At 35.6% G+C, this 27,341-nt stretch overlaps 1 long non-coding RNA gene across 2 annotated transcripts in view; it reads left to right on the top strand.

The window, feature by feature from the left end:
• The window catches only part of LOC125611842, a 247,541-nt gene extending 222,252 nt beyond the window's left edge, over positions 1 to 25,289 (top strand). The window contains exon 4 of one of the 2 annotated variants that reach the window (XR_007342081.1): positions 25,009 to 25,289. This is a non-coding gene — a long non-coding RNA (uncharacterized LOC125611842). Of the gene's footprint in view, positions 1 to 1,243; positions 1,830 to 25,008 lie in introns of those variants that run through there. The other variant, XR_007342077.1, reaches the window with a different exon arrangement.
• Positions 25,290 to 27,341: the final 2,052 nt, after the last annotated feature.

The following is a 27,341-nucleotide window of genomic DNA, read 5'->3' as shown; positions in this document are numbered from 1 at the left end:
TATATATATATATATATATATATATATATATATATATATATATATATATTTTGCAATATGCTACCACAGTAAAATAACATTTCTTTTTATTATATCTTACAACTTCCTATCATTCCACAGATATCTCAAAACAAAGAACTTAATTTTTAAAAATTGTATGGCATTTTTCCCCTTCTGTTAATTTTTTCTTTGGGAATTATTATTAATTTTAGATCACCATCTGTCTTAATATGCTCTTTGTTTTATTATTTAATATATTTATACATATTTTAAAGACATAAAACTTTATCTTCTTTTCACTTCTCTAGTGATAAATTATCTATTCACTACCACCAAAATTTAAATATATTCAGTCACTTATAGCTAACCTTTATTTATTTTTGTAAGTTCTTTTTCTCTGTATTGTGTATTATTTTCATGTAGGCAATGAACATTTAATGTTCATCAAAGTAATGCCATGAAGTGAACTTTAAAGTGTATAAATATTTACTTCAACCAGAAAGAGGAAAGTCAGGCTCTCCATTCCTGACTTGGAGTGAAGTAGAACTTTAGATAGGTTTTTTACATAACCAGGTTTTTATTTATGTATTACAGACACTTTTAGTTTTAAATTCCTAGTGTCTCTACATTTAATTTTCATATCCCCTTTGGCCCCTCTTGGCTGAACTTTAGGTATTGAGAGAATTAATATTTGTGCTAGCCTTCATGGGGAAAAGCTGACAACAAGAGGATTACAGGAGGATTTATTTTTTTATGGGTGCCCTTCATGTCCATTAGGTCATCTAACACAAAATAAAATTGGAGAAAAGAGAACAGATTTTGATTTAATCCAGATGGCAATTTGTAAGGATTGGTAGGTTAGAAGGAAAAAAAGCTATGATACAATTGAAAATTCAAGTGAAGATATTTTAGAAATAGTTTAAACACAAAGTAATCTAGCAAATGTGGCCAAGAAGTCCTATAAATAGAAGAATCCAAAAAAAAAAAAAATTGTGAAAAGCCAGCTTGGAAATGGAGAAGTGGAAAGCATGGGGGAGAGAAAAAGAAGAAAAATCAAAGAACAGAATTTCTGGATTTTTTTTTTTTTGGGGGGGGTGGGGATACCAGGGAATTAAACTCAGGAGCACTCAACCACTGAACCACTTCCCCATCCCCAGCACTATTTTTGTATTTTATTTAGAGATAGGGTGTGAGGATGGCTGTAGGCCTGAGTCTAAGCAACTCCATTTTAAAAACTCACCAGGAACATCCACAGAGCCCTCCAGTATGGCCTCCAACAAGTTACTTCTCCTCACCCTGTTAAAGAGAGTGAAGCTCCTGACAGGCTGTCCTTGCCTAATAAGAGGAAAAAGCGAGAAGATCAAGGGTGGAGACCACCAGACCAGATGTTTCTGACCTCAAGGTAAATAATGTCATGGAGAAATTCGGTGGTAGCTGATAAGGATTGAAAGGGGGGTCAAAAAAGCCCCCAAATTTAGTATAAATAATAGACCTGATGAACAGGGATTCAGCCAGCAGAAACAAGGATGCACTTGAGCTGGAGAGCCTGATGAGGACCTGGACTGACATCCCATCATTTGTCATCATTTCCTGATCCTCTGCATGAACCTCACTGCTCTCAAACTCTACTGGCTCATCTGGACCTTGATGAGAGCCATAACTTCTCCCAATGACCCTCTTCTCAACCAGTCATCCACTCCATAAAAGGAGAAGCCTGCCTTGGTTCAGGACCTGATCACCACGGTCTGAGTGAGTGTGCATCTACTGGACATAAAGCCTAAGGATTAAGACTTTTGAACTTAGCACACAGAGGGAATGTCTGCCATTAGCCTGTCATGATTAAGTGTGTTTGCAGTGCTTAGAATTAATCTAGAATTGTTTTCTGTGAATTGATTATGTCTATTGCAGTGCCTAGCTTTAAAGGTTTGTCATTTTCTTGATTAAGAACCGATAGAGTAAAATTTTGTTGAGTAATTTGAGTGAATAAAGTATTGAAAGGAGAAGTGTGAGGACATTCTTTATTTCTCCCCTCATCTGCATATATTGCAATTTTGTTCCCTGGAGACACAGGGTCTTATTGAGTTGCTTAGCACCTTGATTTGTCTGAGGCTGGCTTTGAACTCATGATCCTCCTACCTCAGCCTCCCAGCCTCTGGGATTACAGGTATGCATCACTGACCCTGACAGAATTCCTGAAATTTTGACGAGAAAAAAATCTAATGTTATTTGATTCAGAGTAGATGTGATAGTATAAATAAGTAGAAAAAAATGTTTATAGAAGTTATATATCAAAAAATTACAAGGTTTAGAACTGAGAAAGCATTGTATTGTTATGCTGGAATTCGGGACCCCCAAAAGACCACCAGAGACCAAGATCGATGTAAACAGCAAAGAGGTGTTTATTGCCAGCTAGCTCGGTCCTCTGCGTGCACACAGCAACTGGTGACGCTGAGAGTCCCTGAGCCCAGGGTTTGCAGCAGTTTTAATACATTCTTGGAGAAGGCAGGGACCCCCACATACATCATAGCATCTCTTAGCAAATCATCACACACAGCAGGAAAATCAAATAACAACTCTAAAACATGATTAGCACATTCACTGGCGGGAATAAGTTGGGTAGGGGTGATTGGTTACTAAAAGAGGGGGATTCATTTGAACTGATTGGTTTAAGCCAAGAGGGGTGTATGTGCTGAACTACATGGTTTCCCAACATGTTATCAACCACCATAAACTACTGGGAGGGTCATCTGGCATCCCAGGTATTTCCCTGTCTCATGCTGATTGGTGGCTGCTAGGGGGCTGCTATGGATCCTCATCTAGCCTGACTGAGTCGGGGACACCTGGCGCAGCAGATCTCTTCTGTTATTTGTAGATAAACAACTTAGCAGGATGGGTATGTGCCTAGGAGTGCTCTGTGGATCTTTCCAAGGACAAAGGTCATGTCTCTTCCTTGGACAGGCTTTGCTCTGAGGTAGAGGCTGGTTTTTCAGTATTACTCCTGGTAAAATATTTCTTTTTAAATTGTGCAAAGGAGGTCTCAAGCTGTGTGTGTTGCAATTACTTTTAATCACTGTTATTAGGATATACAAAATAATTGGTAAAATATAAATCTTTCTTTCTCTCCAACTCTTCTAAGAAAAAAACAAAACAAAACAACAACAACAACAACAAAACGGATGTGCTAGATGGCAGGAGAGTCCAGGCTCCACTATCCCTTACAGAAAAGTTCAACTGTCAACTGTTCACAAACAAGAACATCTTGGTGAAATCCCTCCAAGTGAAGAATAAACCTGAGTTATCCTTGTGGTCTCCTGAATGGAATTAAAACTTCATGGAAAAGGAGCAGTAGTTCACTTCACCTTTTGAATATAAGCTCTGAGGCTTATGTTTAAAAGGGACTTGTTTTTCTTTTTCTCTTCTGCTCTCTCCCCCTCAACCTTGCTGTGAGGAACAAGATTACCTTGAGTTATCTGTGCTACACAGGAAGGAGATGTCTGCTAGAGGATCTAGGAAGTGAATATCTCCTAAATTAACACACTATGGGGTGACCCAGGACCCCCTACCAGGGCACACCTGGAATGTAGCCTTTGAATAGCTCCTTAAATCCCCCTGTTCCTCTGATGGGGAGAATCACAGCCTCTGGGGCCTTGAGTCTCCTGTGTTTCTCCTTTGCACACTTTCTTTTTTCTCAAAACCGTGTCCTCATTATTAAATTGGCATTAATTGGCATTGGGAACAAGGACCAAGATTTGGTTACAGAAAGAGCAGGAGAAGTGCTCTAGTGCTGTCAGTGTGCCCTTCCCTTTTCTGAACTCAGCATGATGCCACTCATAGGATCCCCAGGGCTCAGGGTTTTCATTGAGGGAAAAAGGTACTAGTGATGGAGTAGTGATACCGCTGGTTACCAATGACAAGTTCTGCTTTCCCAGATGTTGAATTTTGAACAGCAGAGAAGCACGGAGGCAAGCATAGAAAGCAAGTTTTAATTAAAGAATAATAACAGACTCCTTTGGGGAGGAAAAAGGGGGCCAAGACTGGTATCCAAAGAAGTGGGAGTGTTCTGCCCCTTTTATAAATTTTAGATTCTTTTTGTACTCCTGCCCACTTCCCCCTTATCTCCCTCCATCTAGTGTAAGTGACAAGTTCTGGGAGAATGCGCCAAAAAGGGGGAAACAAAAACAATTATTGGGGCAGGTTACCCTGCCAACAGATTAGAGCAGGAGCAGGGGGAACACTTTGGATGAAAGTGGGGCAGGGCAGCATTTGATTTTCTTTCCAATCAGCTCCCACCTTCCCAATTGGACCCAATTATTTAGTATCTATATTGATTGTCTTTTTGTCTCCCCACCCCCCACTTCACTAGTATTCTGAGGTGCTTTACAGCAAGTCTACTTCCATCTCATCTCAAAGGGAGCACAGGGGAATATGGCATGGCTAGAATATGGCATGGGGATAAGGAGAAACAAAGCAAGGAGGCCCAGATCTCAGATAACCACCCACAATTTTTGTTGGTCCTGGGTACTTGTGAGCCAGATACCTAATCAGAGGTGCCATCTAACTATCCACAAATCTGAGCTAGCTGTTTCTCTGAAGTGAAGGGACATTCTAGATGACTTATGTGCTTAGACAGCTAGCCTCAGTGTCACACTCCAGTTTCCTCTGAGTAGGCACCAACCACTACAGCAAATTTTGACCAAGAATAGAAACAAGTTGCACCACACCTAGAAGTTTAAACAGTGCTCAGTCCATCCTAAAGCATATCCCAAAACTTTCCACAAGCATGGAAATTAACTTCAGCTCCACATTTCTACTGAGCAAAATCACTGGTATAGGTAAACCCTAGATGAACATTAAGCAGATACAGGCACTTGTCTTCCATGTTTATAAAAATTATGTATTTATAAACACAAAAATAAAATAAGCACAGATTCATTTTGTCTATTGTTTTGGGACAAAATTATTTTCAAAATATTGAAAGGTTAGACTTGAACTTCACTCAGTGTGAAATAGCCCATATTGTGACTACTTAATCTATCCAACTGTTTTGACTTTAAAATTTGTATGTAGCTGAATCATTATTCAAAATAACTTACACCAATGAAAATGGATAATAGTCAATTACTTATATTTGCTTAATTTCTGACTCCTACTCCATCTGAAAAAATTCCATTATGCCCCTTATCTCACCTGTTCCTCAGTCTCATGTTTCAAAAAAAGGGAGGAATAATGTAGGGATAAGGCTCGAAGAATGGAGCAAATATTTCTCTTTACATATTAGTTGGTAATAAAAAGCTAAAACTTCAATGGGTTTCTAAAATCTTTATAAAAAAAATACTCAAAGAAAACATCAAAAATGTGTCAAAGAGCTGTGTTAGAGAGATTGTACTTATGGCATATTTGTAACCACCTAAAGACATTTATTTTTGTTCTAGATATCTATTTTCCAGAAAGAAGCAACTGTTCAAGCAGTTAGTAAAATTAGATATAGTAGTTGGGCATAAAATGATATGGAATAGATCAGAAACAAGTTGGTGCTGCTGTAAATGTTATGCAGAAAGGTCTTAGGCAATATGACATATACATTCATCCTATGGTTACTAAGGGAACATTGGGTCCATGAACCAACTAGAAAACAAATTCTCAGATACTCAAATTCCTTATATAAAATGGTGAGTGCAGTATTTTCATGAAACTTATGCATATCCTCCTATGTATTTTCAATCAATTCTAAATTACCTGTAATACCTAATACAATGTAAATAGTAATTATACTATATGGTTTAGTGAATAATGACAAGAAAAGCAAAATCTGTACACATTGCATACTGACACATACATATTTTTTTTTTGCCCCACAGTTTGTTCAATCCATAGTATTTAAATCTGCTAATGTAGAACTTCTTGATAGAGTAGTGTTGATGTTTTTTCTCTATAGAATAAGGGAACTCTATATATAAAGAATGTACAAAGAGGGAAGAAGAAATGATTGGTTTAGCAGAATAAAGATGTTATAACTATTTAATCCCTTTAATGGTGAGGAAGCAAAAAAATGGAAAGCAAGTTACAATAAAATAGTGATACCTCGGGTTATGGGTGAGTTCTGCTTCCTCACATGTTGAAGTCTGAATATCAGAGAAGCACACCACGGCAAGTATATAAAGCAGGGTTTATTTAAAAAGGGATAACACAGTGAAAGACCTAAGCAAACTCTTTTTACTTGAGACCTCATTTTGCTCTGAAACTTAACCCCTGACCTACCGAGTCCTAAAGTCAGGAAATACCACAGAAAGCTCTGCACAAACAGTTCTCAGAAAAGTCACAGATGGTGACTGCCTAAGATAGGCCAAGATATTGAAATATCTGAAATTTCAGATGGCCCCCACCTAGGTGCAGTGACCAATATCTAAACCAGAAGCCCTGCAGCTTGGCACGTACCCGCCTTGTGACAGCCTCGGGGTTTCAACCAATCATTTTTAAGTGCGTCAACCCCTTGAACTAATCAATAATCCTTTCCAGATTCTCTCCCGCCATTTGATACGCTAATCATGTTTTAGAGTTGTTTTATGATTTTTCCTGGGGTGTGTGATGATTTGCTAAGAGGCGCTATGATGTATGTGAAGTCCCTGCCTTCCCCAAAGAGTGTATAAAACTGTTGCAAACCCTGGGCTCATGGCCTCTCTGCATCACCAGTTGCTGTGTGCCCAGAGGACCAAGTTAGCTCACGATAAATGCCTCTTTGCTGCTTACATTGATTTTAGTCTCTGGTGGTCTTTTGGGGGTCTCAAAATTGAGCCTATCATTAGACTTCTCCCGGGAGAAGGGGGCTATAGCTGGTATCCTGGTATCCCAATAAGTGAGGTGTTCTGCTTTTTTATGTCTTAGGTTTCTTTTGTTCTCCCACCCTCTCCCCCTTATATTTCTTCTTCCAGTATACCTGACTAGGCCTGGGAAGGGGGAAAGGCAGGATGGAGCAGCCCAGGACACATTAATTAACAACTTTATAACTCCCTGTAGGGAGAGGCAATTCCTCAGACAAGTTACCTTAGCAACAGGTTGAAGCAGGAGCAGGTTATCTTGATAGGGTGGAGGGAGAGCTCTGAAGGCATTTCAATCCTTTAGGAGGCAGTCTCCAACTTCCTGGACTCACTCAATTTGGCCTCCTTGACCTGACTTGACTCCATTTACCTATCTATACTGACTGCCTGTCTAAGGCTGGCTTCAATAGCACATTGGAGTAACAGATACACAGCATTAAGAAAGAAAAATGTCCATCACTGATACCTTGACAAGTCCTGCTTCCCTGAATGCTGAAGTGTAACACCAGGGAAGCAAGCAAGGCAAGTGTAGAGAGTAAGAAGCTTTATTAAAGGACAGTAGAACAGACTTCTCCCAGGAGGAAGAAGGAGACCCAAAAGACTTAATCTGTGGGATGAGGAAGCCCCATCCTTTTTATACATCTGAAGATTTTTTGTTCTTTTACATTCTTCCCCCATGTTCATTTCCCCTCATCCCATACATGTGCCTGGGAGATGCTGGTGGAAAAGCCAAAAGGTAGGTAACAGGTGGGTTTAAGGAGCTTAGGAGTAGTGGTCCAGGCAAGAAAGGGGGCCCTGGGTGAATTAATTAGCAGTTCCCTGTCTTCTCAGCAGTTGCTTCATTAACAATTCTTTAGGAAGGGCCTGGCTTTTGGGGACATTAACATTTCAATCTTCCATAACAGAGTCTTCAAACTTTTGGGCCCAAACCGGTTTGGTTTGTTTTTCTCAACCTGGCCTGATTTAGCAATCTATACTGACTAACTATTTTTAATTCTGGCTTCATCATGAATATGTTTTCTTAAAATAGAAGCATGGGCAGCTGGGAGTAGGGGATGGACTCCACTATTTTTTTCACTATCCAACCATGTTTTAGTGTGAGTGTTATAAATCATTAAAGGCATAGAAAGTATTAGTAAAAGAACAAATTAATCATTATTAGTTGACATGAGATAGAAATATTCAGGGATGTAGCCCAGTTACAATATCCACCTGCCTCTTAGCGCTGCTGCAAGTTTGATGTGACGATAGATGAAGGAAACTTTCTCATGATTTCTTTTAATTGTAGCTGTGATTCATACTGACAACCAGAAAAATACTAATGGCACTTACAAACCACCAAGAATTCTTTTTAAGTGAAATAGTTTGGCTTTATTTTGACAGAAATTGTCATCATTAAAATTACTGAATGATATTTCCTGTTATTAATTCTTCAGTCTGGGTGGCCAATAACTGTTATCCATCTGGCATCTGGTAATCACAGCAGAGGGAGGTAGACAAGAAGATAAAGCTTGGGCAGAACAAAGAGCCAGAGGGAAAGAAACCTACTCCGGAGGATGAGGGGAGGCTATTAAATGGTACATCATTGTGTTATTTTATTAACATTTTTTTGGGGGGGTGGGTAGGTACAATCCATATAGTAATTCCTTACTTTGGGTTCTTTTAATACACGAAAGATTGTTAGTACATATAAGAAAAGATCTTGTAAATAATACTGCTTCGTTTTTTCTTATGCAACTCAATATTTTCCTAAATAATGGCATTTGAAGAAATTTTGTAATTAAGTAGCAGATTAAAATATTTAGTAAATAAGGCAGGTAGCAATGAAAATCTGTGATTTTCAAAACTTGAGTAAAAGTTTTAGAATGAACAGATGCAGAGTGATTGTAAACACAATAATGATCCTCATAATAATGGCTTCCATATTAATAAGAATAACTCGAAAACCTCACAGCCAGCCGCTCATCATCATAAACATAAGTAATTTCAAATAATTGTCATCTATTTACTCTTTCAGATTAATTATTCATTGTTACTTTTCTAATTAAAAGATAAGACATTTTTTTAAAACCTCAGTTTAGTTTTTTCTTTTGACTAGGTAAAAATGAAAGGTGTTGAGTAGAGTTAGAGGTTGAAATTCTGAGTTTATATATTACAATTTGTAGAACATCAAAGAAAAAAACAGCATAAACCTATACATTTATGGACATATGTCTATATGGATATTCAAGTGTAATAATGCTCAGATGGTTTGAATCTTAAATCTTTAAGATGATAAATGATAGATGATAGCTACACATAGATATCTTCACAAATAAAAATATTGATCTGGAAAGGTATAGATTAAATTATTCTTAAAAGAATAAGAATAAAGAATAATAAGAATAATAATTTAAACAGTTCTTAGATACAGTTTAAATTATTTTATTAAGATACTTTAAATTATTCTTGCATCTTTCTTGTATCAGAATTGTATATTAGTCATTCAGTGAATACATGTTCACAATACCCTTCATTGAGAGAAATTTTAAAGGTAGAGACAAAAATGAAAACTTGGGTATTTATTTTACACATTACAGTCTATAAGATATTATGAAATAATAGTATTCTTATGAGAGACTTGACTATTAACAAGAGTGTTTTGCAATTAAAAAGGGATTCAATTAAACAGAAGAAAAATAACAATCAAATTTGTGTATGGTAGAACAATGAGTTAATCTATGTATAATGTATTATATTACATCTCTGAGCACCTATAGTTTTCACTGAGCATATTTATACTCTTTGTTAAGCCTACATGGAAATACATACTAAATTAAGTTTATAATTAAAAATTGCAACAGAATGAATTAAACCGGGAACAACAATTAAATGGCATTACTGAAATTGTCCTTTGATTTCTTATTGAATAATAGTTTATTCACTTATATTTATTATGACCAAAAAGTCTTTTCAGTGTTGAGAAAACTGATTTCAGTAATGCCTTTGGTCAGCATTCTGTAACCTCCTTTAGAAAAGATGAAGAAAGATAATCTAAATGATTTTACTGGAAATTGAGCTGGAATTGGTAAAAACATTTTATCTATTTATGTGTTGGAGATATGATGTTTAGAGAAATGTGGGAAGCCGCTCGCAGGTGACTGAGATACCTCCCTGACTGGGTATGAGGTACTCAGACCAGCTGAGTCAGAGCTTTCCCCACCCTTTCTAGGTGCGAGGGCTTGTCCCTGTGGGGGTGTGGCTGACCATTGACCTGGAAACCAATCACTGACCCTGACTTTGGAATGCTGTCTCCCTCGACCTTCATTGGATAGAATTTTCCCCTGAATTTTTTATTTCCCAATAAAAGCCCACTCTCTGGCATGTTCCTCCCTCTTTCCTGCTGGTCTATTGTGTAAACCTAGCTACCACAAGGTGGCTCAAGGCAGGAGCCAGGAAGGGCCGTCTCTGAGCTGGGAAGAAAAAGGTAAATTGAGTTTATGTGTCTTTATTTTCATCCCACTAGTTAACTTCTATGTTTTGAACCTCTAGTATGAAGCTGCGACAGAGAGAAACACTATCTTTACCTGATAATTCAAAGGCTCTTCCCAACATGTATTTGGGTAAAACCAGAAAACACGTGAAGAAGTTGAATTTCTTAGTAACAGCAATCATTTAGGTTCTGCCCAAATTTGCCTTTCTGTCTTCAAAGAATCTCCTTCCTCTGGGACAGATTCTTCACCACAAGCCCAATTCAGATCCGTTCTTTGATTTATTATTTCAGATCTTCATTGTTTTTGATCTAGTTTCAGATTTCTACTTTACTTCAACCCCAAGTTGATAATTACTGTTCTCTCTGCCCAAATATACAGCCTTGAAAAAAAATTTTGTGCACTGATTTATGTATATGTATGCTTATAAGCTTCAATTACCTTTAAAACAGGTGATATGATAGTGGAAGAATAAGAAGAAAAAGTGAAAATAGTAAGAGAACAAGGAGAGTCTTAGAAAGGAAATAGAAAAGGGGAAATAAAAGAAGGAATAAATGAATGAAAAAGAAACCAATGGAGAATGGGAATGTCCTGAAACCACAAATATTTATTGGATTAAAGGGAATAAGGAATAAACTAAATTGGAAGAAAGATTTTAAAATATTAACAATCATTTGCTACTTATTATTTCCAGCTTTGAATAATAAATGAGACATAGGCGGTTTGATGTCAAGGAACAGACCACTGATAATAATAATTATCCCAGAAGAACACTGTGAGAATACACTCATAATATGGGCATGTATCACTTATAGAAGTGAATATGTTTTGAAAATGCTTATTGAACAATTTTGCCATTATGAGAGCATTACAGAGTATACTTACACAAACTAATATGATTATGATGTCACTAGATGATAGAATCTCATAGAACCATGGTCATGTAGATGATCTGCCATTGGTACATTGCACATGATTGAACGTAGGAGAGCTAGTTTTCCTGTTCTGAGATTGGTACTTCGAACACATAAGACGTTTTATTCTAAAAGTGTGCTTTAGAAATGGAAATGGAAACCAAAGCTAAAACAAATGAGAAATGATTGTAGGTCCTTTGGCTCAAATACCCCATCAGTTAGATGATATATTGACATCTATCCAGTTGTTCTTCTTCAGAGATTTTTCAGAGTTTAGAACAGTTTCTCTGCTTTTTTTTTTCTTTTTTTTTTTTTGTACCAAGAATTGAACCCAGGGTGCTTAACCACTGAGCCACATCCCCAGCTTTTTTTTTTTATTTTGAGACGTAGTCTCACTGAGTTGCTTAGGGCCTTGCTAAGTTGTTGAGGCAGGCTTTGAACTCACAATACTCCTGCCTCAGCCTCTAGTCTCTGGGATTACAAGTGTGTGCCACTATACCCCGCATCTTTGCTTTCTTTTTCAACTGAGACTCTCACTATGTTGGGAAATATAAAATGTGTAGTAAATCTTTGTTATATGAGCACACTATGGAGCCCCTACCTACTAAACAAGGTAGGCATAACTTAAATAGTGCAGTGTTGTTGGCTTGATGTAGCAGCAGTGTGTTTAAGAATGAAAACAGAGTTCTGGTTCTATTAAACAGTTGTACAGTTACTACAGAAGATTTTGAACCATAAATATACCATCTATCCTCTTTGCACAGTCAGTGTTAGAGTGTGTTTCTCCTTTGCAATGTTATCCCGATGGCAGCCCCCACAGTAATCATTCTGAGTGTACTCACTCTACTGATAGGAAAACTCAGATCCCATAAAGGCCTATATGGTGGTTTGTGCTACTATGTACCAAGTAGGATTTACAATAGAGATTTTAAACCTAGATCTGAGTCAAAAATAGTACTGGATAAATGAATTAATGACCTGGGAAAAGTGAATTTTACTGTTCTCATTTATCAAAAGGATGAGAATAGGGGGAAACCGGTTTCTCTTCTCCCTGCCATAGGCAATCACTAGTCTGATGTACATCACCATCACTAGTTTTTGCCTGTTAAAGAACTATGTATAAATGCAATTACATATTCATGTTTGGGTTCTTTCACCTAATATGGGGATCTTGGGTTTAGTCTGTGTTGTTGCATGTCTTAGTAGTTCATTTTAATTGCAGAATGATGTTCCACTGCGTGAATATATCATCATTTATTTATTTATTATTCTGTTTATGAACATGTAGGTCGTTTCTAGTTTTGGCTACTGTTAGTAAAGCTACTGTAACATTTGGGAAACCCCCAAAATTGCTCTTCTTAGTTGAAAAAAATGGGATTAAATTATATATAAAAATAATAGAAGTCTAAAGAATTAAGAGTTAGGAACTTATTAAACTAGTGAATTACAAAATGACAGAATGTTATATCTGGAAGTGGGTTTGCTTGAAGTTTAAAGGTAAGTTTAAAAGGAATATCTGGCAATGGCTTAATAAAAATTTTTTTTTCCAAGTGGCACTAACAGGCTGAAAATATGAAAGATGCGAAATAAGTGTAATCTAATTATTCATTATAGCTGGACTCTAGAGGATTGCTACTGAGTGGCACTTCTCTTACTTCAGTTCCTTTTAATTTGCATACATAAAGGGGTGAAAATTGCATTTTTAACACATACTCTCAAATCTAGTCTACGGATTCAAATTCGCTCAAAGGAAGCTCCTTTTGTAGTTTCTAGGTAATTTGTTGCTTTCTCAGGTATGTAGAACAAGTTATCTTTTTAATTGCTGAAATGAATACATTGACTACTCTCTCCCTGTGTTTAAAAATAGTTTGTTAAAATTAATGAAAGAGATGCAATAGAATATAAATATCCTACAACCTCAACTTTAGCAAGATAATGAGTAATACAGGATTCTTGACACACACCGGTTCTCTGTTTTAAATTTGAGGTATTGTCTTTTTGGAATCCAACATTTGACAGCCAGAGCATAACAAGGGACAGGATTAAAGATGTACTATTGGGGAGCCAATTATGCAAGTCCAATATTCTACTCCTTTTTATTCTGTAAAAACTGCTTAGGTGAGGATCAGATAACAGGCCTAGAAGAAATGGGAGAAAGCTCTGAGACTATCCACAACCATATCATGGTTGTACCCAGAGAGTAAAGAATAAAAGAGATAATGAATAAAATTTAATAGTTGTCTTCTGGTAGCCATACTGTACATGAAAGCAAATATTTGAGAACAGAAACACATAGAATATAAGATTATATACATCAGGAGATATGAGATTCACGGGTAAATGTATCATAAAAACTGGGACATTTCTCTGAGTGAAAAGGGATATTATTAATAGTAACTCTGTAGTGACAGAAACAGAAATCCATTTCTATGCTCATTGGGGATATTATTATACCTATTAAAAAGCAAATGAGACCATGCAGTGCTAAGATGGGAACAGGGGTGAGAAGAAAAAAATGATTTTTTTTACAACAGTAGATGATGATTTTTGCAAATATTATTTTTATTTATGTGTTTTCATGGTTCTAATATGAAATATATATTCTAATAGAAATATAATGTATTGTAACAGGAATACATGTATATATATTCTAATAGGAATATATATATATATATATATATATATATATATATATATATATATATATNATATATTACATTTAAAATTTTTTTTGTAGTTGTAGATGGATACAATACCTTTATTTTATTTATTTATCTTTATGAGGTGCTGAGAATCGAATCCGGAGCCTCACAACATGCTAGGCAAGCACTCTACTAGAGCTACAACCCTAGCCCCTATATATTACTTTTTGTCTAGGAGTTAGAAAGAGATTTGCCATTTCTTCTGATTCAGGCTGGATGTACAAACATGACCAAATCTACAGCTTTTACTCCACTGATACATTGAAAGGAGAATAGTTTAAGTATTCAGCAAGCCCAGTTTTAGCACCTAAACTACTTTCATATGGAAGAGTCACATTATAAAATGTACTAACACTCCCACAAGGAAAAAAAACAAATCCCTATACTCCAATAATGAATCTGTTGAAAATAAGTTAGAAAAACTACTCCATTCACAATAACCTTCCCAAACTGCTTAGGAATAAATCTAAGCAAGGAAGGGAAAGATCTCTATAAGAAGAATTGTGGAAAACTAAAGACGGATATTAAAGAACTTACAAAATAGAACTGTCATTTTCTTGTACATTGTCAAAATGGCCATATTACCAAAAGTACTATCCTAATTAAATTAAATCCCCATCAAAATTCCATTGACATTCTTCACAGTACCAGAAAAACAATTCTAAAATATCTTTGAAAGGAAAAGACTCAGAATAGCCAAAGCAATCCTGAACAAGAAGAATGATGCTGTAGGAATTACAATCCCAGACCTCAAATTATAGTACAGAACTATAGTGACCAAAACAGCATGGTATTGGCACCAAAACAGACATTAAAACCCATGGAATAGAAGACCCAGAAATAGACCCACATGGATATAGTCATCTGATACATGACAAAGGTGTCCATACATCAGAGAAAAGACACCTTTTTTTAAAAAATGGTGCTGGGAAAACTAGATATCCACATGTAGAAGAATGAAACTTGATTTCTATCTCTCATTCTACAAAAAGTCAACTCAAAGTGGATCAAAGACCTAGGAATTAGAGCAGAAATTCTACAACTGCTAGAAGAAAATGAAGGCTCAACATTCTATCCTATTGGCACAGGAACTGACTTTCTTAACAAGACTCAAAGTGCAAGAACTAAAATCAAGAATCAATCAGTGGGACACCATAAAATTAAAAACCTCTGCTCACCAAAGGAAACAATTAAGACCATGAAGAGAGAGCTTACAGAATGGGAAAAAATATTTGCCACCTGCTCCACAGTTATGACATTAATATCCAAATATACAAAGAACACCATAAAACAAAACAAAATTAGATAAAAAACCAAATAACCTGAAAAATAAATGGCCAAAAGAACTAAACAGACACTTCACAAAAGAAGACTTACAAATGACCAATAAAAACATGAAAAATTGTCCAATGTGTCTAGCCATCAGAAATGCAAATCAAAACTACATTGAGACTTCATTTCACTTCAATCAGAATAACAATTATCAAGAATACAAATAATAATAAATTTTGTAGAAGATGTGGGGGGGGGAAGGTATATTCTCACATTATTGGTGGGAGAGCAAATTAGTACAAGCACTCTGGAAAGTGGTATAGAGATTCCCCCTAAAACGAGGAATAGAACCACCTTCTGACCCAGCTAAACCATTTCTTGATATTTAGCCAAAAGAACTAAAATCTGCATACTCTAAAGATGCAGCCACATCAATGTTTATAGCAGTAGAATTCACAGTATCTAAGCTATGGAACCAGTGTAGGTATCCATCAATACACGAATAAATGAAGAAAATGTGGTATATATACACAATGGAGTTTTACTTAGCTGTAAAGAAGAATGAAATTATGGTGTTTGCCAGTAAATGGATGGAACTGGAGTTCAGTTCCATTCATTTAAGTGAAACAAGCTAAACCCAGAAAATCAAGGGTCAACTGTTTTCTCTCATATGTGTAAGCCAGCTCAAAATCAGAAAGGAAAAAAGAAAAAGAAAAAAAAAATGTGTGTGATGTGTATGTGGGGGAAATCCCATGGAAATAGAAGAGAGATCAGTTCATTAGAGGAAAGGGATTGAGGGGAGAGGAAGAAGGAACAGGAAAACAGAAGAATGGAAGAATTAATCTGATCAAACATTCCTATGTACATATATGAATATACCACAGTCAATTTCGACTTCATGTCTATACATATGCACTAATAAAAAAATTACAAATAGAAGAAAGTTCAGTAAAGCAGAGGAAGGGAACTGAGGGATGGAGAAAGGAGAAGCACTGGGGATTGAAGTGCAGCAAATAATTTACATGCTTCTATAAATATGTCAAAATGAATCTCAATTTCATGTATATGTATAATGAATTAATAAAAAACCAGTATTATTCAAGAGACACTTCTACACACTGTTAAAGACTTTGCATAATTTAATGGACATTTCCTATCTCATTTCTTTTGCAATGCAACTCACATTCAATTTTTTTCATTTCAAATCAAAATTTGAATTTTATACATAACCCCCAAAATACAGAGGGAAGTTTCCCTCAGATCTATACAATATGTTAGTTCCTGGGTATTTTGATAAATGGTATTAGATAGTATTATGACACCTAGGAATTCTATGTAGGGAGCATGAGGGAAGATATTGAAATTGTAGAGGCATAGCATTAACCCTCAACCTCTGATTTTTTTATAATGTTAGTAGAGTGAAAGTATAAATCATTTAAATATGATTTGTACTACAATATGGAGATAAGGACATACAGAAAACACTGTAAGAAAATGTCATGTGCCAGGCAAGCCAGGTTAGAGGGAGGGACATTCTTCCCTGAATGAGGAGATGTGAGTCAGGATGGCGCTGAAAGAGAGGGATGTTTCATATACCTGAACTACAATGGCCTTGGCATTGTCACCAACCTCACACCAGGCCCATTCACTCATGCACATTTGAAAGCTGAATGTGATTACTGTTAAGAATATCTGTAGCCAGCAGTGTGCTAGGTATGAAGGAGGCACAGATAAAAGGCAGTTCACAATGTCATCAGGAGATGGTAAGCAAACATTGATATCACAGTAAGAAAAAAAAGAGAGCATAGTTTGCCTCTTATAACCCAAATAAAAGCAAGGCAAAAGCCAGTGAGTCTACAGTGAATTTTTTTTTCATCTTGTTTACATTTTATTTCTCAGTTCATTCATCATTGCCTGATTTTCCCCTCCCCAATCTGTCTTCTTTATCCAGAAAAAACAAACAAACAACAACAACAAAAACAGTGTAAGTGTCAATTGTACTGATTTCCAGTTCATTTTGCTTCCACAACACTAGATAATGGGTCCCTAGAAATTTCCTTTTAAAGTGTTTTAGTCTTATAAGTGTATTATAGCAAAATACACCAAGTGAAGAAATTAAAGCAATTTTCAAGTCATCTAGCTTTCCTTTTTACTTACCTTCACTCCAGACTTTCATGATTTATGTCAAATCCATGTCCAGAGGCTGTGAACAAAAATGACAAGTTGGTAAATGCAGTGAAAATGTGCAAGGTTATTTTATAAAGCAATGAATTGTCTCACCCCAGAAGTAACTAAGCATTTGGACCACAGGATAATGTGGCAAATGGACTGCAAGCTTAAAGCAAGGATGGAGAGTTCTTTTCCACTTGTGCATCTGGCACTAGTCTGAGGGAATCAACTCTCCATCATTGTGTGGGTTGTTCTACCTGTTTCTCAGGAAAAGGTAAGTAAGGAAGGAAAAATGTTAGAGTCATGTTGTGCACATCTCTGGTCTCCATCACTTAATAGTGTACTATGAATAAGAGCATCAGGAAGCAAGTGAGCAGGGGGAGCAATAAGTCTGCTTGAAATCAACCTTTCACTTAATCAGAAAGATTTGGATGGGATGAGAAGCAAATCAGACCTTCCTGCAAAGAGTAGCCTCATTCTTCTGGTTCCTCAGTTGCTAACTCTGTTGGATAGCGTTTGGGGAATTTTAAGAATTGTAGGACTGAATAAGGAAGAGGAATATTGATAATCTAAGCAATTAATGATAATCAGGGATACATAATGACAATAATGTTTATACCTCCAGTTCTTCCTGCAAATATTTGGGGATTGAAGAAGTACCCATAACTGACATAATTTCAATGTTCAGAAAAAAAAAATTTATAAAACACAATTGACAATTTTTTACTGAAATGTTACCACATGAATATATTGGCTATCAAAACAAATATTATGTTAATGAAAATCAAGCTCTCTTCCATACTAATATTATATAATTATATAATAAATGTCTTTATAGGATATTATAGGTCTATAGATAGATATGTAGACAGATAAAGACATATAGTTTTAAAATTTAATTATTTAAAATGCAAAATTTGGATTTCACCTACGTAGTATTCTGTACCATGAATATATTAAAATGTACTTAACCATTTTCCCAATTGATATAAAGTTGGATCCTTTTCTTTTCTTCCCCTCTCCTTTTTGAGGTGATAGAAATCAAAATCAGGGCCTTGCATGTGCTTGGTATATTTCTACCTCTAAGCTACACATCCCAGCCCTCATTGAATGTGGGAAGCCTTTCTCACACGTGATTGGGAACCTCCCTGATTGGGTGTGAGGCGTTCCGGCCAGCTGTGTCAGAATTTATCCCCACCCTCTTTAGGTGCGAGAGCCCATCCGTGTGGGGGTGTGACTGACCATTGACCCTGAGACTAATCACTGACCCTGATCTTGGAATGCTGTCCCCCTCGACCTTCATTGGATGGAATTTTCCTCCTGAATTTCTTGTTCCCCAATAAAAGCCCACTCTCTGGCGTGTTCTTCCTCTCTCCTGCTAGTCTCTTGTATAAACTTCGCTAACCCACCAGGTGGCTCGAGGCAGGAGCCAGGAAGGGCCATCTCTGAACTGGGCAAGAAAAAAGTAAATTGAGTTTATGTGTCTTTATTTTGATCTCACTAGTTAACTTCTATACTTAGGACCGCGGGGCAGAATTGGACACTTTTTGTCTTTTTCTTTTTAAACAATTATAATGTCTCTCTATTTCTCTAATTTTTTTAATCTTTATTGTTCTCTGAATGGGATAACCTTACGTAACATTCTCTAGATGGCGATTTGTCCTTAGAGTCCAGTGATGGAGCAAACTTAGCAATTTCTTTAGAACTTTAGTTTTGGAGAGCAGAGCATGTGACTGCATTGTTTGAAAAAGGGATGAACATCAGCTCTGCCTTAAACCTCTGCTCTGATACAGAAGCTCTGTGTAACAGTTGCATGTTATACAGTGGGGTAAATATTGGTCATATTCTTCTCATGTCATTCTCATGAAGAATTTTGATATCTCAAATATTTCACAAATTAATTATCCTTTCATTAAGAATGTAACCAAAATATTAAATAATGATCTGGTTTATGTTTTTCATAGGATAGGCATAAAGAAACAAAAAAAAATCACTTTCAAATATCAAACAACTTGCAATGGTTTGTGTAATGTTTAGTTCACCAACATAAAGTTAAGATCAAGTAGAATTAACTGAATAGTATAAGAGAAGCAGCCATCAGGGGCCACTATAGTGGACTCAGCTAATCTGAGTGTGTGTATTTGAATTTGTTCCATCTTAATTCTACATAAGTAACCTTTCACCTGGCAGGAACACAAATAAATCTCAATTTTATTGAACCCAGTGTTATATAAGCAATAATAAAAGTAGTAGAAATCATCTTCCCAACCCTAGGAAAAAAAATCATAACCCAATTAGAAAGAGGAATATAAGAAACAGACAATAATATAAAAGTTGATGTAATTAGTTGATAAATAATGTAGAAAATAAAATAACATTTTTTTAGGAAAATCAAAATACAGACTGAAAAATGTGAGAATAGAACAGAAATGTGAAGAATGAGAATTATGTATGCAGTAATATTTAGAATGTGGAAAGCTTTCCTTCTTCCCTTCCCTATACACATTTCAGAAAAAGTAAATTTTATTAGTAAAAAATGAAATTTTGTATTGAAATTTATAGATTTTAGGACCTCAGGCAGGCTACATTTATTGATTTGTGTATTAGGGAGATGGCAAAAGAGAATCTATTTTTCTTTAAGAAATAGGAACACCCCTCTGGATAGAGATTCCTCAGAATCTAGGTATTTCCATATATCTTCATTTTGTTGTTGCTGCTATTTATTTATTTATTTGATTTCTCTTGTTTTGAATTGCTGTTATTCACATGAGCATACCTTCCTCACTGTTTAATGTTCTTATTACTTGAGTTACACAGAGGGAATCAAAGCTCAATATCTTGACTTAGGTTGAAGGTAAAGAAGAGTATCCATCTACCTTTATCACATTCTGCATGAGTTCACTCACCTTTACCAATGGTATCTGCAAAGGTCTTCATCAAATAATACGTAATTGAAATTTGCTGCTGTTTTTCTGTAACTTCATTGTCATCCTCTAAGGAATGAATGGCAAGGACAAAGGTAGTTTCACATCCTCCTTGCCCTTGCCAGGAGGCATATAGCCACAGCAGCATATATACCAGATTCTCTGTTCACATACCCTGAGTGTTGGCTATGCAGCTGTACCCAGTATCCGGAGAATAAGTAAAATTTCTGGTTATTATTACCTCTCTCAGTTTCCTCTGGCACAGGCTGTTTTGTTTGTATGTCTATTCTATGCCTTGCTATGGTAAAACCCAAAGCTTGGAATCCATGATGATGAGAAAGAAAGACCTGGATAAGGTGATGAGAGGGCAAAAGACCATTCTATGCAGATTTAGAGGAGCAGAAGAGATTTGCTGGAGGTCTCATTAAAATTCATTAAAATGTTGACACAAAATAGCAACCTTGAGAAAATGTTAAATATCAGTTCTTAAGGAGATGTAAAATATATGTTATTTGTGATTGGGTTGAGGGGTGGAGGGGAAACTGAGATGTGAAGGGAATTATATTTAAGAAGACCTTTCTTTGATTCATGCCCTGTGCTACATTATGTTATTTAATTAATAAATAACAGTTACTGAAGTAGTGATTGCTTTAAGCAATGTATGCACTTGGGTAGGGAAATATAACTTTGGGAACATTGAAACAAGCAAGGTTTAATTTATTCTTCAGAAGTGCTGAGAAAATGTGAAAGGAGCAGACAGCTATCACAAGTGGGGTTCAGAGAGTCATTCCAATAAAGGGTTAGCTTTCCGTGAGTAATGCATATCGGTTTTAGAGAAAAGTATAAAGGTGTTTTCAAAGAGAATCTGTTTCTTTTTAAAGAGCCAGATGGTAGGTGATGGGTAGGAGGAAATGATGCTCAAGGAATAGCAAGCAGATTAGCCTAAGGGATAGAGGATTTGTGCTAGGCGTACTGAGTATCAGGCTGATTATAATGGCTACCTCAGTGGTACTCAAACTCTTTTTAAAATTACATTGTGTGAAACCCTCCTTAACTTACTGAAGCAGAACTTTTCCGGGCAATTCACAAGAATAGACACAGTTACAATCACTGAGATTGATACTTCTGCATTTTATAGATGACACTGACAAATGGAAGGATCCAGAGGGGAGAGCCAATACAGATCTAGGAAATGTTATACCCAGGACTTTACTAGCACCTTAGGATACTGAGCCTGAAGCAGAAAATACTGTAGAGGGATTTGTTAAGTGGACATCACACACCTAGAAAATGTCATGTGGGAAGGTATGAGGAGGGTTACTCCTGAAGCCTAAACACACAGAAAATTTAAAGAGGCTTTTATTTCTTGTCCTAAACAAAGTGATTGAAGTGTTGTCTATTTAGTACGAATAAACCATCATAAAGGGAAGAAGGAGCTGAACCATGGAAATAGAGGTCAAAATTGCCTATTGAGTTGCTATTTTCAATTCAATTTTCCATTGCTAAGAGTTTAAAAACGTCCATCACAAGACCAAATGTTATTGCTTACTACATCAACAGGCAGGGAGAAAATTTTATAAGCTTACTTGTCTTTTTCTTAAGATGGGGTGTTCTAATATTTTTATGATGTTGTAATATAACAACATCATACCTGGCTGGGCTTAAGAGGCAGCAACACGAAAGAAAAAAAAAAAAGGTAACTTGATACATGATGAACTTAAATATCTTTAATAGCAATAACCAAAATTTAATTAATACATTTTGACATCTAAAAAGACTTCCCATTATATATCATTATTTTAGGGCCATTCAATGCAAATATTTGTGTTATGGTGAATACATTAAGCATAATTTTCAGTTTAACTGTTTTTAAATAAACAATTCAGTGACTTTGAGTATATTCATGATGTTATGCAACCATCCTCCACTATCTCATTCTAAAATATTTTTATCATAACCAAAAAGAATCCTGTTAATGTTAAGCAGCTAATTCTATTCCTTCCCTCCCACTGCCTTTTGAAAACACTAACCAGTCTAATGTGTTTTTATAGTTATTAGTCTTGATATATCATATTCAATACTTGGTATATAATTCAATGCTGAATTATACAACATGTGGCCTTTTGTGTCTGGCTTCTTCACTTAGCATAATGTATTCAAGGCTCATCTACATTGTAGATTGTATTGGTAGAGTTGATTTCATTTTATGGATGAATAATATTTTTTTGCATGTATATAACTCATTTCATTTATCCATCCATCTGGTGATGGACATTTAATTGTTTTTGTGAAGAGTGCTGCTATGAATGTTCATGCACAAATTTTTGCTTGAATGCCAGATTCCCATTCCTTTGAGAATATACCTACAAGCAGGGTTACTGCGCAATATGGTGTGTTAGTCTGCTTCTCATCACAGTGACAAAATGCCTGAGATTAAGCAATTTACAAGGACCAAATATTTATTTAGGCTTAAAACAGCTAATGAAGAGAGAGAGAGAGAGAGAGAGAGAGAGAGAGAGAGAGAGAGAGAACCCAAATTAGTAAAATTTGTGATGAAAAAGAAAATATCCCAAAGGACAGTACTGAAACATAGGCAATAATCAGAAACTATTTTGAAAATTTATACTCCAATAAAATTGAAAATCTTGAAGATATCAAGAAATTTCTTGAGTCATAGTACCTACCTAAACTGAATCAGGAGAACCTCCATGATTTAAAGAGATCAGTCACAAGTGATGAAATAGAAAACACCATCAAAAGGCTACCAATTAAAAGAAGCCCAGGACAAGAAAAATTCTCAAAGACCTTCAAAGAAGAATTAACACCAATATTCCTTAAGGTATTTCATGAAATAGAAAAGGAGGGAACCCTTCCAAACTATGAGGCTAATATCACCCTGATATTCATACCAGAGAAAGACATATCAAAGAAAGAAAATGTCAGACCAATATCTCTAATGAATATAGATGCAAAAATTCTCAATAAAATTCTGGCAAATCACATACAAAAACATATTAAAAAGATAGTGCACCATGATCAAATGGGGTTCATTCCAGGGATGCAAGGTTGATTCAACATAAAGAAATCAATAAATGTAATTCACCACATCAATAGTATTAAAGACAAGAATCACATAGTCATCTCAACAGACAAATAAAAAGTATTTGACAAAATATAGCATCCATTCATTTTCAAAACACTAGAAAAACTGGGGATAGTAGTAATATACCTCAACATTGTAAAAGATATATGTACTAAATCCCAGGCCAACATCATTCTAATGGAGGAAAAATGAAAGCATTCCCTCTAAAAACTAGAATAAGAGAGGGATGTCCTATTTCTCCACTTCTATACAACATAGTCCTTTAAATTCTAGCCAGAATAATTAGACAGATAAAAGAAATTAAAGGAATACAAATAGGGAGGAAGAGCTCAAAGTATCCCTATTTGCTGATGATATAATTCTATATTTAGAAGACCCAAAATACTCCACCAGAAAACTTCTAGAATTCATAAATGAATTAAGCAAAGTATGATGTGTCAACTGAAGGAGAAATTAGGAAAACTATCCCTTTCACAATAGCCTCAAAAAAAAAAAAAACCTAAAAAGTTGAGACTCACTCTAACAGAAGAGGTGAAAGCCATGTATAATGAAAACTACAAAACACTAAACAAAGAATCTGAAAAAGACCTTAGAATATGGAAAGACTTTGCATGTTCTTGTTAGGCAGAATTAATATGGTCAAAATGACTGTACTATCAAAAGCACTGTACAGATTTAATGCAATTTCTATTAAAATTCCAATGACATCCTTCATAGAAATAGAAGAAACAGTTATGAAATTTATTTGAAAGAATAAGAGAACTAAAATAACCAAAGCAATCCTTTGTGGGAAACATGAAACAAGAGGCATCACAATACTAGACATTAAATTATATTACAGAACTATAGTAACAAAAATGGCATGCTATTGGCACCAAAACAGACATGAGGACCAATGGTACAGAATAGAAGACACGGAGACAAACCCACATAAATACAGTTATCTCATACTAAACAAAGGCACTATAAAACATACACTGGAGAAAAGATAGCCTCTTCAACAAGTAGTGCTGGGAAAACTGGAAATCCATGTGTAGCAAAGTGAAATTAGACCCCTATCTCTTATCCTGCATAAAACTCAAATCGAAGTGATTCAAGGACCTAAGTTTTAGACCAGAGATTTTGTGCCTAAGAGAATAAAAAGTATGCCCAAATCTTTATCATGTAGGCTTAGAAACCGAATTCCTCAATAAGACTCTTAAAGCATAAGAAGCAAAATCAAGAATCAATAAATGGGATGGTATCAAACTAAAAGTTTCTTCACAACAAAGGAGAAAATCAGTGACAAGAAGAGAGAGCCTCCAGAATGTGAGAAAATCTTTGCCACCTGCACCTCAGATAGAACACTAATCTCCAGGACATATAAAGAACTCAAAAAACTTAACACCAAAACAAACAAACAAACAAAAACACAACCAGATAACCCAATTAATTGCATGGGCTCTCTCTCGTCCAGCAAAGAGGTCCACAGAACAGGGTAAAGGAGAGTGTGGCTGCAGAGTCACTAATCAAGACCTCTGGAGCCCAAGCAGGAAGCAGATCTGATTTTATTGTGCAGTTACCATGTATATATACTCAGGCAGTAGCTAAACAGATTACAGGTGGCCACCAATGCAATTTCTGCTAACTGTTCTTGCAGTGACCAATCGAGGAGTGGGCTATGGAGCAAGTACAGGGACTGCAACACATGGTCTAATGCCCAGGGCTGTGCCTATGGGGTAAGTTGTTTTCCACTCACACGTCTAGCACGGGGGAATGGTTTGCCACTGAGGCGCCCTTAAAGTATGTCATGTATGGGAAAACTGGAAATCTATACATAGCAAAGTGAAATTAGATCCCTATTTCTTACCCTGCATAAAACTCAACTCAAAGTGATTCAAGTGGTTCCATGCACTTGTCCCCACAATCAATAAATGGGCAAAGAAACTGAACAGACAATTTACAGAAGAAGAGATACAAATAGTCAACAGATATATAAAAAATGTTCACTATTTCTAGCAATTATAGAAATGCAAATTAAAAATACATTGAGATGGAGGCTGAAACAGGAGGATTGTGAGTTCAAATATAGCCACAGCAAAAGTGAGGCACTAAGCAACTCAGATCTTGTTTCTAAATAAAATTCAAAATAGGGTTGGGGATGAGGCTCAGTGGTCAAATGCTCCTGAGTTTAATTCCCAGTACCAAAAAAAAAAAAAATACACTTGAGATTTAATCTCACTTCAGTCAGAATGGCAATGATCTGGAAAAAATGCAACAATAAATATTGGCAAGGATGTGGGGAAAAACATACACCCCTACATTGCTGGTGGGACTGCAAATTGGTGCAATTACTCTGGAAATCTGTATGGAGACTCCTCAAAAAACTAAATTTGGAACCACCATTTTTCCCAGTTATACCACTCTTCAGTATATATTCAAAGCAGTAAAAATCATCATACTCCAGTGATACTACCACATCAATATTTATAGCAGCTCAATTCACAATAGCTAAATTATGGAACCAACCTAGGTGCCCTTCAACAGATGAATGTATAAAGAAAATATGCTACATGTAAATAATAGTATATTATTCAGGCATAAAGAAGAATGGAATTATGACATTTGCCAGTAAATGAATGGAACTGGAGACTATCATGATAAGTGAAATAAGCCAATCTCAAAAAACCAAAGAGAGAAAGTTCTCTCTGATATGTAGATGCTAACACATATTAAGCAGGGGAGGGAAGAATAGAATTTCACTGGATTAGACAAAGGGGAATGAAGGGAAGGGATGAGGGATGGGAATAAGAAAGACAGTAGAATGAATCAGACATAACTTTCCTATGTTCTTATTTGCCACCAAAACATACACGAGGACCAATGGTACAGAATAGAAGGATAACTCCACATTATGTACAATCAAAAAAACTAGGAAGCTATGTTCCATGTATATATGATATGTCAAAATATATTCTACTGTCATGTGTAACTAAAAAATAAAAATAATTAAAAATAACTAAGTGAGAAAAAATATAAAAGAGATATAAATTAAGGAATATTCAGTTTGGAAGTTACCTGCATAGATATTAATAAAATTATAAGAGTTTAGAACATTCAAATTATTTTAGAAAAGAATGAATAAAATCCTAAATATTATGTTATTCTTGATGTGATTATAAATGAAATTGTCATTGCTGGTATATAGAAAGAGAACTGATTTTTTGTGTGTGTTACTTACAATTTTGCCAAATTTTTATTTGTTATTTTTAAATCTGGTGTGTGTGTGTGTGTGTGTGTGTGTGTGTGTGTGTGAATGTGTGTCTGTCCAGATTTGTTGAGATTTTTTACCCTTAACATTAATTCATTTGTAAATTTTCTTCTTCCTTTTGAAGTTTAGAATCTTTTCTTTCTTTTTCCTCTACTGTTTCTCTTTCTTTTGCTAATTTTTCTGGCTAGAACTTAAAATACTGTAATGAATAGAAGAGGAGGCAGAAGTGTGCACCCTTAACTTGCTCCTTCAGTACACACAAGTGATTTTTCTGTTTCCTGAATGTCGTGGTATGCCTTGATTTGAGAGTAGGCCCTTTCTGGGTTCCTACTCAATTTCCTGTTTTGTGTACCTCTCATTTTGCTTATGCTCTTTTTCTGCTTCATATGCTAGTTACAATCATGTTGAATCATCTCTTCCCCTTTTTCTTTTCTCTTCCCACACTTCCACTGATTCTTTCTGTTTTTCCATTTAAGAAACACCAAAATTAGTTCTATGTGTTATCTTCTCTGCACAGAATTAAAATAGGTCATTAGTATTCTATTTGGAGGAGTCAGAAACAAGATATTGTAGTTACAAACTCCTTTCTTAATTCAGATTATTGTTCAAACTGTCTGAGGAGAGGATTGAAATAAAGTGTCATTTCAGCAACTTCAGATATCTAAATATTACTTGTTCTGAAGATACACTTAGAAAATCCATCTTAATAGAAATGCTCTTTC

This window comes from Marmota marmota, unplaced genomic scaffold (genome assembly GCF_001458135.2).
Source record: "Marmota marmota marmota unplaced genomic scaffold, marMar, whole genome shotgun sequence".
NCBI classification, from domain to species: Eukaryota; Metazoa; Chordata; class Mammalia; order Rodentia; family Sciuridae; genus Marmota; species Marmota marmota.
The sequence above is the reverse complement of the archived record's forward strand: the minus strand, read 5'-3'. Positions and strand labels throughout refer to the sequence as shown.